The sequence below is a fragment of the Macaca thibetana genome, chromosome 7, assembly GCF_024542745.1.
Source record: "Macaca thibetana thibetana isolate TM-01 chromosome 7, ASM2454274v1, whole genome shotgun sequence".
NCBI lineage: Eukaryota > Metazoa > Chordata > Mammalia > Primates > Cercopithecidae > Macaca > Macaca thibetana.
The window spans coordinates 165,249,022-165,265,552 of NC_065584.1; the positions used below are offsets into that span (position 1 = coordinate 165,249,022).

A 16,531-nucleotide genomic window follows, 5' to 3' on the forward strand; every position below is an offset into this window, starting at 1 on the left:
GTGATGATGTGGCCCTGAGGAGAGGATCAGGGAGGCACTTGTTCTGCTTTCAGACTAGATCTTGAGTGAGGGCTAAAAGCAGAACTGGGCTGGTAAGCGGGGAGGGCACCAGCAAAGGGGCCTGAGGCCACAGCCACAGAAACACCAGTGGATGCTCATATGTGTAGAAGCCTCTGTGCTGCAGGGGCCTCTTAGAAGCCTGTGGCTCTAGGGATGAGTGATGGGCTGGGGATTCTGGGGTTAGGGATCCCAACCTAATCCTTCCCATCCATGATACTGTTTTCCTACGTTTCCCTCTGAATGTGTTTTCCCAGGGGCCTCCACCTTGGGGGGACTTGAAGCATCACAGTCACTGGGGCACAGCAGGGACCCTTCTGGGAATGTCCAGCCCTAGAGGTAGGTGTTTGAGGACATGTAGATTAAAGAAATCTACAGAGCACTGAGGTCCATAACAAAGCAAAAGGAACAGACGATGGAAGGGAACGGTTTACAAGGACTGTTTGTAAAACACCTATTAGGTGCCAGGCTCTCACATACATCAACTACAAGTCCCATAACAACTCAGCAAGGAAGGCAATACTTCCCTAAGTCATAAACGGGGAAGCTGAGTCTCAGAGGCATGGAAGTTCCAGGGGATAACTGAGGCAGCCGTGATAACTTCCAGAGGGGCCACACTGCAGGCCCAAAACATGAATTATCTCACTTCATCCTCACTCAGTGCAACTGGTCATCAAAAGTTAAGTGTAGCTACATTTTTTTGAGTGCTCACTTTATATCAAAGATATTTTTCTCTGAGCAACCCCATACCATAGGTTCAACATAGGTGAGAAGAACACAGGCTTCAAAACCAGGTGACCCCTGCTCAGAATCCCAGTTTTCCTACCTCAGTTAACCTTGGGTAATTCAAGTTGCTTCTCTGATCATTAGTTTCCTTATCAGGAAAATGGGAATAATAATTCTGAGAATTAAATGATGGAATATATAAAATGCTTAGTATACACTAAGTGCTTAAAAAATGGAACTGACTTTTAGGTATTGATGATTCTGGGGTTTTACAAATAAGATAACTGAAGATAAAAAAAGGTGGCTTGCTTAAGATCATCTGACTAGTGGCAGAGCCAGGACTAAACGCTGATCTGTCCCCACAAATGCCAGTGTTACTTCTCCCCTGATGTCCACAAGGCAACTGACATTCACAGGGCTGATCTTGAGTTGTCAGGAAACACACAAATTCCCATTCGCTGACTCGCTGATTGTAGGAAGCGTGTAATGTGCTTTAGAAATATTTCCGTCCAAAACTGTTCTAAATGTTGTCACTTTTAATAGCAAACTTAACGTATCTAAAAAATTTATGGACACGAACCAGTTCCAGAGCCTTCAATGCCAAAATTCAGAGTCATTATGGTTTTCTTTTACATCAGAACTTATTAGAAGCATTAACCTCAGTCTTGGAACCATGTCAGTTTTATAAACACTGTTCTATTATGGCAAGACAGGATACTTTAAGGACATTTTCCTTGATATCATTTCATTTTCTATTTAAGTCATGAAAATAGTATTGAATTTGGGCAGTACTACACACAAACTACCTTAAGGTTGCAGATTTTGAGTCTGTGCTATAATAGTGTGCTCTGGTAGTGTAAATATTTGCTGGACAAAGATTAACTAGCAAGGCAGTATATTCAGAATGGCTGCCTCTTTCATTAACCCTGTGAGGAAAGAAACTGGAAAGATACACGCAATTCTGTAAATCACAATTTATAAGCAAGCAGCAATTGAACTTCTAGTTGAACTAGTTTTTTTTTTTTTTTTAGGCCAATTAAAGTTCATATTATTTTTAAAACAACTCCTTTTCCACCATAACTTTATTTCAAATCTGCATCTTAAACATATAATGGCCAGAAATTTGCTATAATTTTCCATAAGTATTTAGGGTAGAGACACATTATGCTCTATGCATTCATTACCTGAATGCTGTTAAAAAATCAGAAACAGTATTACTGGGAAAACTGGGAAATTAATCCTTTGAAACAAGGATATATGAATGCAATGATTACACAGAATAAATAAACAGCTTACCCACAATTTCTGTTTTGGATAAATGTAAGGTCATTAGTTTCACAACAGTTTTCCCAAGGAGGTAAGATTTTGCTTTTCCTCCCTAATGCCTCCTCAAAGCTGGTATGTATCTTATGCTGAGCCATCCCTGAAAAGGTAGCCTTAATCAAAATCTAATCTATAAGTTACTTTTAAGGCCTTGAATGTTTGGCTTTATGAGGTCTTAAACACACTTTGCAGGTTTGCAAAGACCACAAATCAGATTATTACAGTTCCTTTCAAGAGGTGGCTTAATGAGGGTGAGGGAAGAATAGAAGACTTCAACTCCAGACCCCGGGAAATAGACCCCTTATTTCACCGGATATATATTTTATGGAAAAGGGTAAGATTGTATCACAGTGTTCATCCAGAAACTCGAATCCTCTGATTAGAATCAGGGAAGGACTGAGAAGAACCTGCTGGCGGATGCACGAGTGGGTTAGAATGGAACTTCTCCCGACGAAGGCAGCACAGGCTTCGATGGAGCTTTTTTCCTGGGTCCTGAGCCACATCCTGACAGGCCACTGTGGCCCTATTGCACACCTGGTGAGGAGATACCTCAGCTTGGACTTTCTAACAGGTTTCTTTCCAGAACTTTCCCTGCGGGCATGGAGACTCTTATCAAATTCGGCTCCATAATACATTCCCCAAAACATTAGAACCCAAGATCATTCTCCACGTCTCCACTGATATGGAAAAATGTATGAAAGCGTGGATTAGGGTTTTTGCCATAGATGAGAACAAAATCCAACGAAGACTTGACATTTCTTTAGAAAGGCTGCCACCAACAGAACTTTTCCCAGAAGTTACATCCGTGCTGACCTTCATCAGTTACATTGAGAAAAAAAATCTGTTCTATGTGACTATCAGCCACAGGAGACGGAATTTTAGGCACTGAACTTGACGAGAAGGACTTTCTAACTTTGATTCAGTTTCAACTCACACTCCCCAAACCCTTCAATAGCAGAGAGGCCAAAGATCCCCGAATGGGGAGGCGAGGCTCAGAACAGCGAGGGTGCCTGAGCACAGCACCACACTCTCCCGGTTTCCGAGCCCCGAGCCCCGCAGTGGAATTCGGGCCGCTGCGACGCGGCGCCCGTGCGGCTCCCACCGAGGCTGCTGTCACCTGCCGCGCGGGTCCGGCCCTCCCCGCCAACCGAGGCGCGCCCCGGGCGCAGTGCCGCCCTGGAGGGGATCGGTCCCGGTGTCCACGCGGGTCCCCTCGCGGCCGCGCAGGGTTCGGCCCGACTTCAGCGAGCAGATCCTCCGCCTGTGGCCGGTGACAGGCGCGAAGCCCCGGCGGCACCGACGATGCTGCGCTCCAGCCCCGCAGGCGCCGCGGCGGCGGGTCCCGGGATGCTCCCGCGGTCCTTACCTGGCGAGGCCCGTCCCGTGCGCTCCCGGGGTCTTGGCTGGGCCGGTGCCGAGCCCAGGGCGACCGCGGATCGCTGGCTACGGCGTTTTCCGGTGCCGGGGGCGCGGGCGCGCGAAGCGCCGGGGGCGCTGCCCAGGCCCGGCTCGGCGGGAGCGGCCGGGCTTCGGCTGAGTCAGAGCCCCGGCGGCGCGGGCGAGCCCGGGCCAGCAGCCGAGAGGGGGCTCTGAGCGGAGCCGCGGCTGCCCTGTCATTTTAAAGGCGAGGCAGCTGGACGCTGTTCAAGCGGAAACGCAGAGAGAAACTTCAGCCCCCGGGGCAGAGCGTTGGCAGCGAGGGGAGGGGGCTCAAGGGCTCCTTGCAGGCGCACAAACCAATCTGGTCTATTCTAATATGCTCTTCAAATGCATTTTCTTCAGATATTCCCTTTACAGTTAAAAAAAAAAATCACCCCAAACAACAACGACAACAAAACCCTCTCAAAGCATTCTCCTGCAGTATGTTTAACAGCAAGCCAAACATATCCATTAAAGTTAGGGGCAAGAGCAGGGGGCCGGTTTGGGACGTCTGGTCAATGCAATTAGACAAGAGAAGGAAATAAGATGTAAAAACACTGAAGTTGTGCTTTTGTTAAAAAATATATACTCTATATGTGTGTATACATGTATATATATTATATGTATGTGAAGCGGGAGAAAAATGATTACTATTTGCAGAGGATGTGATTGTGTAGTTGGAAAGTGCAAACTGAAGATTGTTGAAATAATAGCTTTTCCAAGGAACTGGCAGGCTACAAAATAAACATACCAAATTAACAGTGTTCTTGTGCACTTACTAACCAGTTTGAAAGGCAAATAAAAAATCCCATTCTCACTAATAGCCAAGACACAGTAGCTAGGAAAATAAACTTACCATGAAGTGTGAAAAAAACGCAAAACAAACAACCTTCTGTACTGGGAGACTACAGAAGACTTGAATCTATTATGACACACACCTTATTCTTCGACAAGAAGAAGTAAACAGTGTAATCCTATCATGTCCTCTTTATCTGTCAATTCAATGCCATCTCTATCAAATTCCAAGTAGAATTTTCTTTTTAACTTGACATGATTCTTAGTGTCATGTGGAAGAATAAAGAGAACAGGCAACAAAATGTTGATAAAGAAGAGCATAAGGGAAGCTAGCCCTGCTGGATATTAAAATGAAGAAGTGCTTGCATGCATAAATGAATAAATGAATAAATAAAATACATTGACTGAGTGCTTACTGTTTAAGGAAGTGCTCTACATGGATTAATACATTTTATTCATCACAACAACTGTATGATGCAGGTACTGATACTGCTGCCATTTTCAGATAGGAAATGGAAGCCCAAAAGTGTAAGTATCACACCCAAGGTCACACAGGTAGGAATACGGGATCAGGGGTTTGATGCAGGCGTTCGGCCTGTAAAAACTATGCGTCTATATGCTTCAACCCCATCACACGACACTGCCTCTGTCACAAAGCAAAAGCCAGCACATTACTGGCCCGGACATGACTGTTCAATGGAATGGGATGAAGAGCCCAGAATTAGAAGTACATGAGAAACTGTGGTGTTTAAGGTGGCACTTCATGTTAATCAGATAGATAGTTTTTATTTTATTTTATTTTATTTTATTTTATTTTATTTTATGATGGAGTTTCGTTCTTGTTGCCCAGGCTGGAGTGTAATGGCATGATCTTGGCTCACTGCAACCCTCTGCCTCCTGTGTTCAAGCAATTCTCCTTCCTCAGCCTCCCAAGTAGTTGGGATTACAGACGCGCGCCACCACTCCTGGCAAATTTTTGTTAGATACAGGGTTTCACCATGTTGGCCAGTCTGGTCTCGAACTCCTGATCGCAGGTGATCTACCCACCTCTGCCTCCCAAAGTGCTGGGATTACAGGTGTGAGTCACCGTGCCTGGCCCAGGTAGATAGATTTTTAAATAAATGATATTGGAATAACTAGATAATCATTAGTGAAAGTGTGGGGAGCTCATTTTCTACCTAGTTCCCCAGACCAAAACAAATTCCAGATCCATCATAAATTGAACATAAAAAACTGAAGTCAAAAAATAATTAGATGAATATGTACATAAAAATTCATCATAAACCTAGAATTCTGAAAACCTTTCTAAATATATCATAAAACCATAAAGGAAAAAAGACTGATATATATGATTATAAAAGATCCAAATAAACATCTTCATGGAAAAAGACACCATAAACAGAATTAAAAAATAAACAACAAACTGGAAAAATATTTGCTATCCATAAGAGATGGGGTTGCTAAGTTTAACAAATAGAAATATAAACCTGGTTGAATTTGAATTTCAGATAGACTACGAATGATTTTTTAGTATGATTATGTCCCATTCATCATTTGTCTGAAAGTCAAATTTAACCTGATGTCCTGCATTTTAATCTGGCAGCCCTAACATAACAGCAACATTTTAATGTAGATATCTTACAAAGAACTCTTATAATCATTTAAAAAAAAATATGATCACAATAGAACAAAGAATAAAAGAGATGAGCAGGCAGTTCACAAAAAAAGAAATATAAAGGTCCCAAACAGGAGAAAATAACCGTCCTCTCTAGCAGTGAAATAAATGCAAATAAAAAATTCAGGAAGTTGTACTTTTTACCTATTAGCTGGCAAATTTTAAAATATTGAACAAATTCAGTGCTACTGAAGGGTCTGGAAAAATGGGCATTCTCTCTCACTGTTTATGAGAATGTGATTTAGTACAATATTTCTAGAAAGCAGTTTGAGGACAAACATCAAGTTGAGTGCTTTATATACAAACAAATTCATTTTCAAGAACTTATCTAAAGACATCATCTGACAAGTGGACAAAATATATATAGCAGATGTTTGTTGCTTTGCAGAAATATAGTAGAAAATTGGAAACAACCCAAATATCTGTCAATGGGGGATTAGTTATTGAAATATAATTAAATCATAGTACTATGCAATGAGACTTACTGTGATGTGTGATGCAGGCATTATTCTTTTTTATTCTTTGTTTTTGAGACAGGGTCTCCCTCTGTCATCCAGGCTGGAGTGCAGTGGTGTGATCTCAGTTCACTGCAGTCTGGACCTCTTGGACTCAAGCGATCCTTCCACCTCAACTTTCCAAGTAGCTGAGACTACAGGTGCACGCAACCACATCTGGCTAATTTTTGTTTTGTTTTGTTCTGTTTTGTTTGTTTGTTTGTTTTTGGTAGAGACAGGGTTTTGCCATGTTGCCCGGGCTGGTCTCAAACTCTTAAGCTCAAGTGATCTTCCTGGCTCGGCCTCCCAAAGGGCTGGGATTACTGGCATGAGCCACAGAGCTGGGCCAATGCAGGGATTATTCTAAGCACTTCTTGTGTATTAACTTGTTTAATCATCAGAATAAAACACAATAGAAACACTGTGAGTAAGAAGGTACTATTAGCATCTCCATTCTGCAGAAGACAAAACACACAGAGAGGAAAGCAACTTTCTCAAGGTCTTACAGCTGGAAAATTGAGGACTAGGATTTAAAGCAAGGTGTTGTCGCTCCAGAGACCACAATCTCAGCTATTACGCAGTGTTGTGTACTGAATGGAATCCCATGATAGCATGCCAGAATAAATGCATCCATAGGGTGGAATACCAAGTAGGTGTTAAAAATGACAATATAATTCTGTACTTACTGACATAGAAGATATTTATGATGTATTGTTAAGTGAAAAAAGAAAATTTCAAAACCACATACATGTATGATTCCATCTGCATAACGTTGAATCTATTTATATGTGGCTATACATATAGACTGAGAGAAATATCTGGATGAATAATCACTGGCATATTAACAGCCTTTCTTTCTGAGTGATGGGATTTCAGGAGAGTTTTTGCTTTCTTCATTGTACTTTTCTAAGTGACTTAGGTTTTAGTATTAAGAATATATGTTTTTTAAATATTTGGAAAAACAGAAAAATAAAATCCTGGGGGAAATTCCCATTTCATGATTCCATGCTTTAGTGTCTTGATAGTCTAGGCTTTTGCAAACTTGTTATTTCTCCCTTCAAATTCTGACAGCTGAGATATCTGGCTAGGACTCAGCCTGGAGGATCATGGGAGTTCCCAGCAGCAGGTGAACCCCAAGTGTCCCCCATGCCGCTCCTGCTGCCTCTGACTGGCTGAAGAAGATCATGCACTGGACTATGTCAAGTGAATCTTGCTGCTATCAAAAAGGGTGCTGAGAACACAGGCAGGTCCCACCCATTCTCTATGACTAGTGTTTAATCTGTAAAGTTAGATATATAGGTTAGGGTTCTAATTGCAAAATACAGAAATTACTTAACACAACTTACACTGGTTTAAAAAATTAGGCATATTCTCTGGAAGGTTTAGAGAATCCAGAGAGAGTAAGACAACCAAGGCACAGTAAGAACCAAGATGCAATTTATTCTAGAGAACTGCTGTCATCATCGCCTCTAAGGTTTCTCCCTCTACTCCCTGTTTCTGCTTCTGTCTGGGCATCAGTTTCATCTGTTTAATTCTACACTGGTGTCCTCTCCTCCTCAATCCATGAAAATATGGCAGTCACCTGAGTTTTATGTAACATCTTCAGTCACCCAAAGAAATTAATTTTCTTGGTCCTTAGGTTTAAAATTTCCAGACCAGGGCTTCTTTAACCCAACTTGGGAGAATATCTATTCCCTGGGGCATCAGTCAGGATAGGCTGGGTTATGCTGTAGTAACAAACAGTTCCTAAATCTCAGTGCCTTAGGACGACAGAGTTTACCTCTTGCATGTGCTTCATGTCCATTGTGGGTTGGCTGTGGCTTGGCTCCGTGTTGGGAACTGAACTTGGGAAGAAGTAATTTACAACTGGACCATTTTGGTCTCATGGCAGAGGAAAAGAGAAGACACAGGAAACCTTGGGCTAACTCTTAAAGCTGCTGTCAGAGTAATTCACATGACCAAGTCTAATACCAGTGGGATAGGGAAGTCTACAGCTCTGTCAGAGTAACAATACAGCCAACAATATAGCTTCACACACCTGTAAACTGTGGCCAAGGGAAGGGGATGGGGTCCTAATAGAATATGACATTTATCACCACAACCACTGGATGGGACAGACAAGGATGCCATGTTATGATACAGCTCTGTGCAGAAAAAGGGGGCAGGAACACTGGGGAGACAATTGCATCAATCTTGACCAGAGTGATCATTCAGTTAACAGACTCTGTGAAACTGCAAGTAGGCTAAGCAGTCCTTGGGGACAACTGGGAAGAAAGCTAGACTTGGAGTCAGACAGGTCTGGGTTCAAGTTCTGGCTCTGCAACTCACTACATGTGTAATCACGGCCAAGTCGTGGTACAGATTGAGTGACCCTCATCTAAAATGCTTGAGACCAGAAGTGTTTTGGATTTCAGATGTTTCGGATTTTGGAATATTTGCATATACATAATGAGATAACTTGGAGATGAGACCCAAGTGTAAACATGAAATTCATTTATATTTCATATACACCTTATACACAAAAGCTGAAGGTAATGTTATATAAATTTTAAAACAATTTTGTGCATCCAACAAAGATTTGGCTGTGTTTTGACTGAGACCCATCACATGAGATTAACAGTGGAATTTTGGTGCTCAAAAGGTTTCAGATTTTGGATTTCAAATGTTTTTTGTTTTGTTTTGTTTTGGTTTTGTGGGGGACAGAGTCTCACTCTGTCACCCAGGCTGGAGTGCAGTGGCGCAATGTCGGCTCACTGCAACCTCCGTCTCTCAGGTTCAAGCAATTCTCCTGCCTCAGCCTCCCGAGTAGTTGGAACTACAGGCATGTGCCACTACACCCGGCTAATTTTTTTATTTTTGTAGAGATGGGGTTTTGCCATGTTGGCCAGGCTAGTCTTGAATTCCTGATCTCAAGTGATCTGTCTGCTTCAGCCTCCAAAAGTGTTGGGGTTACAGGCATGAGCCACCATACCCGGCCAGATTTCAGATTTTTAGATTAGGATGCTCAACCCGTATTTAATGTCTTCTCAGTCATGAAACTGGGATAGCAATGTTTGCAGGACTGTTGTAGAGATCAAATGTAACTTTGAATGTAAGCCATCTAGAAGAATGTCATAGGTGAGCTCAGCCCTTATTATTAACCTTTAAAAAGAGATAAAGCTGCCTACCTGTTCCTATTTAGTGTCCACTGGGAGTAAACCAATGTAATCCCTCCAATTTATGTCTGAGTTATTAACTGTGGCACTGCCTTTGTCACTCCCAAAGTTCAAAACACAGGTCAACTTCAACAGAATTAGTTAAGTCTCACTCACTTGCACCTGGTTTCTGTGGGTGTTTCAGCCCCCGAGCCAGCTTATGTAGAAGCCTACTTTCTTTGTGGTAAGGACAAAAAGCCCTAGAATGACACCAACAGTAGCTTTCAGACCAATCTACTTGCTCTGTCCTGCACAGAAGTGTTGCCTTTGTCATGAGCTTGTACCCAGAGATACCATCGAAAGCCCAGAGTCTTTATCTGTGGGATCCTGATACATTCATAGGTATCAGCACCTTCTACACAGCAGGCGACTTGCATCTGTGACCACCATGTCACAAAGCAGACATGTCCTTCTAACTTATTTATGCCTAATTCCTGCCAAAGGCTCAGGGGTTTATTTCAACAGTGAAACTCACAAGAAGCCAGTTGGTAAAAAATTTTCCCAAGCACTTGGCTGGGATGGTAGGCTTTCTGTATGAGGAGATGTGTAGCAAGAGGATGAAGGCCACTAATGCCCTATGGCCAGCTTGTACTGGCTTGTAGAACACAGTTGTTAAGTTATCAGAAATTTTGCCAGGTGGTTTTTAAGCCATTGGTAGCTTGAAATCAGCTATAGTGGGAATATTTACACCTCAGAAATTGGTAAATGCTACAGGTCAGAGTTCCCCATCCCTAGCCCAAACCAGCTGTTAAACATTTCCCAGCACAGCCTTGGTGAATGGCCACTCTCTGGAGGGCTGCCAAGGGACTTCACCTCTGGTACTGGGTGGGGAAAGTTGTCCCAGCAGATCTCTGACATTTCTTCTAGGCCCGAGGCTCCTGACTGCCCTGCAGAAAGGGGACTTGTTGCTTGTGGTGGGCAGACTCGTGGTTCTGGCCAACCAGAGTCCTCTCTTGAGTCTCACAAGGGGAGGACATCTAGGCAGACCAGTTTTGCCACATGTAAGGAGGTTCGGGCAGCAAATTTCTTTCTGCCTCAAATCTATGTTTTGATGCTCTTTTTCTTACTCCCACTTACAATTACTAGTTAATTAAATTGGCTCTATAAAATACATTCTGAATGCCACCATTCTTCCAAACAGCAACCAGCGTTATCCCTTTAAAATCTAAGTCAGAAAATACCACTGCTTTGCACAGAAAACAAACAAACAAACAAACAACAGTTTTTACTTTCACTCAGGTTGAAAATCAGTCTTTCAATATGACATATAACCCCAGAAAAGATCACTTCTATTCTTCTCTGACCTCCTTTGGCTCCCTTGTTCATGCTTCTTCAGCCAGGACAACCAATGAGTGATTCTCCTAGCATCCCTGGTTCATTTCCCTTTTCATGATGCCTGGCTTTTTACATGCTTTCTTATTCTTCTTGGGCTCCCCTGCTTCATGATTGTTTGTACAAACTATTCTTTTCACTCTGTCTCACTGGCCTTGCTTTATCTGTTTACTGCATTTATAGCCTCTCCCCTCCCCTGACCTGTGATGTACTTACTTGTAGAATCATTTGTGGTCTGCTTCTACCCACCAGATTGCATAATCATGAGGGCAGGGACTTTGTTTTCCTGGATTCTGTGTCATGGGGAGTTGACCCCAGTTGGGGGCATGGATGTTCAGATGGGGTGCCTGGCACAGCAGCCTCCTGAGGATGGACAGGCCCCTGCCTTGGCATCTTTGGCATGCTGGGTGGTGGGTGCTGGCTCCTAGGAGAGGGTCTCCCTGTGAAAGCTCAGTCTTGGGCTCCTGCCCTGTTTGGCCAGTTCCTAACATGATCCCAGCCTGAGAGCCTCATAGACCCAGTGAAAAGAGACCTAAAGACCTCAGAAAACATCTCAAAGGCTACTTCAAGAGGTGGCTTGGAAAAGGCACACTAGACAGAATTCCTTTGGAGGTGACTTTGAGGCAGCCCCTTGTGCTCTCTCTCTCTCTCTCTCTCTCTCTCTCTCTCTCTCTCACCTCCTTTTCTCCACTGGACCAGGGCATGGGGAGCCCTGAGCTTTCTGCCCACTTTGACATTTCCTAATCTATCCCTAGATGGGCCAAGGAGGCAGCTTTTGAGGGAAAGCTTTGGAAAATTCCCAGCTGTTGGCCGTTGTTTACATCTAAGGTGCTGTTTATGCTTCTCCTCTGGGCTCCCTGCCTCTGCAGATGACACAGCATGGCCACTGTGGGGTCAGCTTCTCCTCCCACCCCTTGCCCTGAACTTCAGGGTCACAGCCTGCAGGCTGATTCATGCTCTCAAGAGGCCAGAAAGGCAGCGGGGAAGCAGGCATTGGTGACAGCCGGTCCCTCCTCTTCGCATTTTGGGAGGGTTGATGAATGACCCCATCCTAAATGAAGATACTCAAGGAAAGGAGATGATTCCTGCCAGCTGGACCAGCCTCAGGGTTTTCAAAGCCCTTTCTCGTACATCGTCTGCATTTCCAACCACTGCTTTATAGGCAGGGCAGAGCAGGCAGTGCGTTATGCCTGCTTTGCAGATGAGGAAACTGAGGACAAAGACCAGTTGAGTAGCTGGTCCAAAGTCTCAGGACTTCAGCAGCAAATTCCAGAACTAGCATCCAAGTCTCTGGAGTCCATTTCTGGTGCAGTTTCTGCCACATCCAAGCACCTCCCATGGCACATTGTCAGATTGAACACCTGATATTGGAGTTGTTACTGTGTGGCTCAGTAGCATCATACCCCCTGCTTTAATGCCTGATATGGTTTGGATGTGTGTCCTCTCCAAATCTCATGTTGAAGTGTGATCCTCAGTGTTGGAGGTGGCCTCCTTCAGGAACAGCTTGGCATCCCATGAATAGCTTGGCATCCTCCCCACTGCAATGAGTTCACTTGAGATCTGGTTATTTAAGAGAATCTGGGACCTCCCTTCTCTCTCTTGATTCCTCTCTCACCATCTGAGACACTATGTTCCCCCTTTGCCTTCTGCCATGATTGAAAGCTACTTGAGGCCTCACCAGAAGCAAATGTTAGCACAATACTTCCTGTACAGTCTGCAGAACAGTGAGACAAAATAAACCTCTTTTCTTTGTAATTATCCAGCTTCAGGTATTTCTTTATAGCAATGCAAAAATGGACTGACATAGTGCCTCCCTAAGTTCTGCCATTCCAAGGGCTTAGGACATTTAGCTGGAAAGGAAAACTCAAGATTATCTCTGCTGTGGGTCCCTGAGGGCTTGTGGTGCAGAGAAGGGGGCTAGATCCAGCAAGAGGAGGTACCAGGAGGTGGATTTCAGCTCAGCCCAGGAATGCTCTCCCTCATACCTGCAGTCACCTGAAAAGGGATGTGCTGCTCTTCTGTGCCCTGTTTCCAGATAGGTGTGCTCTAAGGAAAAACACAAAGTATGAGGGAAAAGACATGACTGAAAAAATATCCGTTTAGCTTATAAACATGTGCACTGCCCTCTGTCACCTTCTAAAGAGGAAGGACTCTTAGCTGGCCTGCATCTTGGGTTTGCATCTAGGATCACATCATGCTGAGTGGAGCATGGAGAAGAGAGCTAGAAAGCCAAGACAGGCACAAGTTGTTCTGCTTAAGGAAAGAGATAGTCAGCAGAAACTCTCTGGGAGAGGAATGGGAAGCAGAGGAGAAGCTTGTCCCAGGGCAGGTGGCCCTGAAGGAGGTTTGTGAGCTGAGGCTGGAGCACGAAAAGAAGGGGGACTCTGGAGGGAGGCAGTGGGGGAGAGGGAGGCAGGGAGGGGTTAAAGGGACAGAGGGAAGAAGCTAGGTGGGAGAGAGGGAATTTTAAGTAGCTCTGTGTGTGTGTGTGTGTGTGTGTGTGTATGTGTGACATTTTGTAAGAGAGAAAGACACAATTTTGTCAAGAGAGAAAGACACAATTAAAACATACTTTTAGGAAGTCCTGCTGAGTGGTACACAATGTCACCTTCTCTTGTCTACCCTCACAACCTTCAATAAAGAGCCACATTTGCTTTGGGAGCCTGTTCTAGGGAGGGTCTTACTGTGCCAGTGAGTTGGGTTGTGGGAGTGCCAGGAAGGACAAGGGGTTTGGGAGGCATGAGGCCCTAGATAGCCTTCTGAAAGCAATGATGATCCACCATAGAGAAAACCTGGCTACCATCATGGGTTCAAAGTCTGTCTCCACTACCTATTGTCTAAGAAGGTCTGAGCTCTTCATTCACCATCTCTGAGTCCCTCATTTCTTGTAAATGGGGATACAATGGGGTCTGATTTTAGAGATGCTGTGAGGATTAAGCCAGATGACACATGAAAAGCTGCAGTGCTGAGCCTGGTGTTCAGTGAGAGCCCAGTGCCAACAGCGAGGGAGCCATTAAATCATGGAAGGTGGACCCACAAATGCAAAGAATTGACTGTCATTAGAGAATGCTAATGGAGATCATAGAGCAATGTGGAAAAATGTTTGGCTTATAATATTGGGTAACACATGAAACAAACACTAAATCATGTAAAATTGTTTACACAGGTGGATAGAGCATGGAAAAGAAACAATGAACAACAAAAGCAGTTGGTTTGTTAGAGTGATGGAATTGTGGAGGGCTTCCTTTCCGTTTTTATTCCTTGTATTGTTATAATATTTTTGTATAGTAAATATGCAGGAAGAAATGAGTGGTCTCAGAAGGGGAGGAGGACTCACCCATAGCAGGAACTGTGGCAGAATCTTCTAGCACTCAGCTACAGCCAGCTCTTCCCTTTTTTGGGGGGACCATCACGTTTGACTATTTCTGATTAGCAGATTGTGGGAGGAAATGAGTGTGTCCCTTCTAGGTTGCAGCATTTAATTGCCAGTGCAAAGCCTCCTCATCTCCTTCTTGCCCTGCCAGGTGACCCAGGAGGCCATGGATTCCAGATGGTGCAGCCATGCTGTGGTAGAACCTCCATCAGCCTCCATCAGGGTCCTTGAAGGACGTGTGGAGAAGAGCCCCCTGCTGACCCCCTACTGGTCATGTAAGACTTGAGCAAGAAGTGGATTTTGTAGCATTCAGCCACCGACATATGTTGGTTAAATTCTGCATGGTATAATCCAGCCCATCCCATGTCCCAACCTCTGCTTGCTGCAGCAATGTGTACTGAGTTTTCCTTAGATGGATGTGGACAGGCAGATGCCTGAGTCTCTTGTGTCTTAACAGCTCAGTTATGCTCGACTGAAAAACCTGGTCCTTGCTTCTCCCTGGAACAGCTTCTCAATGCTGCTCACAGAACTTTTGAAATCTGGTTTCTAGCTTTGGCTCAAGGTCTAAAGAAACCCCCACACCCCATGCACAGGATTTAGCTGAAATGCTACAAAACAGCAAGGGAGTGACTCAAACTACAGGTAAGCAGGAGAGCCCACTGAGACATCCAAGTCTTGCCCAGAGGCTCAGACATCACAGTGGGTTCTGAGGAAGTTAGAGTCTTCCTGGGATCGGAGAATTCAGAGTTATGGTGTGAATATTTGCTGTTGGCTCTGATGTGGGTCCAGTTACTTCCTGCTGCCCACAGTGCACTTTTCCCCCTAGTCTTGTCATCTTAGTACCTTGTCCTCGGTACCCTTCAACCCTCACTGGTTAATCTGAGCCAGGGGCACACTCTCCTTCTTCGAATTGAGATGACCTTGGTTAAAGAGAGATGTTAGGAATCAGTTAGCCCTAACCAGACTTTCTCTCAAGTCAGTTCTACCAGGAGAGAATTAGGAGGCTGCTGTCCAAAGTTTTGGGTGCTGAAACCAAATATGCCTAGATCTTAGAAACCAAATATTTCTGAATCTCTCATCTTATAAATCTGAGATTCTTCTTCTTCTTCTTCTTCTTCTTCTTCTTCTTCTTCTTCTTCTTCTTCTTCTTCTTCTTCTTCTTCTTCTTCTTCTTCTTCTTCTTCTTCTTCTTCTTCTTCTTCTTCTTCTTCTTCTTCTTCTTCTTCTTCTTCTTCTTCTTCTTCTTCTTCTTCTTCTTCTTCCTCTTCTTCTTCTTCTTCTTCTTCTTCTTCGATGAAGTCTCACTCTGTTGACCAGGCTGGAGTGGAGTGAAGCAGCTCAATTTCTGCTCACTGCAACCTCTGCCTCCCAGGTTCACGCGATTCTTGTGCCTCAGCTTCCCGAGCAGCTGGGATTATAGGCGCACGCCACCACGCCTGGCTAATTTTTGTATTTTTGTAGAGACAGGGTTTCACCATGATGGCCAGGCTGGTCCCAAACTCCTGACTTCAAGTAATCCACCCACCTTGACTTCCCAAAGTCCTGGGATTACAGTTGTGGGCCACTGCACCTGGCTGAGATTCTTTTTAAACTATAATTTACTTCAAGTTATTTAAGTTTTTATTTTACTTCACATCCAGACGGATGAGAAAGGAAAGAAGTCACATGGTTCTAAGAACCCTAGAACCATTATTTTATTATGTCCGAAGGGCAACCCATGGTTTAGAATGAATAAAAACGAACTAAATTTATAAAAATTGCTTACAATGACTTATTTATTTTTTAACAATGAATTTTGTTAAAGCGATAGATTTTTGAAGAACTCAGTGAATCTGATGACTAGTGCAACGTTATAAATTGTGTTAAATGAAATGTTATGGCATTTATTCAGCAAGTCATGAGAGTTTCATATCAGATAAAGAAACCAAGACACGGGGAGTAAGTGACATCATCAGGTTACAGCAGTAACAGATGTGGAACCTTACCTAAGATCCAGGCTCTCCAGCAGGGGGGTGGCTTTGAAGGGGTAGCCCTGACTGGACTGAAAGCTCCTTGAGGGCAGGGGCCCTTTCCTATTTATTGCTGGAACAGTACTCACGACAGTGCCTGACACATAGAGGTAAGTGCTGACTGAGAGAATGAG

At 44.0% G+C, this 16,531-nt stretch overlaps 2 protein-coding genes across 2 annotated transcripts in view; both read right to left on the bottom strand.

The window, feature by feature from the left end:
* CTXND1 (cortexin domain containing 1) overlaps nt 1-3,697 on the bottom strand; it is a 58,105-nt gene extending 54,408 nt beyond the window's left edge. Inside the window, exon 1 of the mRNA XM_050800036.1 lies at nt 3,473-3,697. The gene's annotated coding sequence lies outside the window, so the exon portion shown is untranslated. The remainder of the gene's footprint in view (nt 1-3,472) is intronic.
* MTHFS (methenyltetrahydrofolate synthetase) overlaps nt 1-16,531 on the bottom strand; it is a 599,465-nt gene that overhangs the window by 410,783 nt on the left and 172,151 nt on the right. The gene's annotated exons all lie outside the window — the stretch shown is intronic.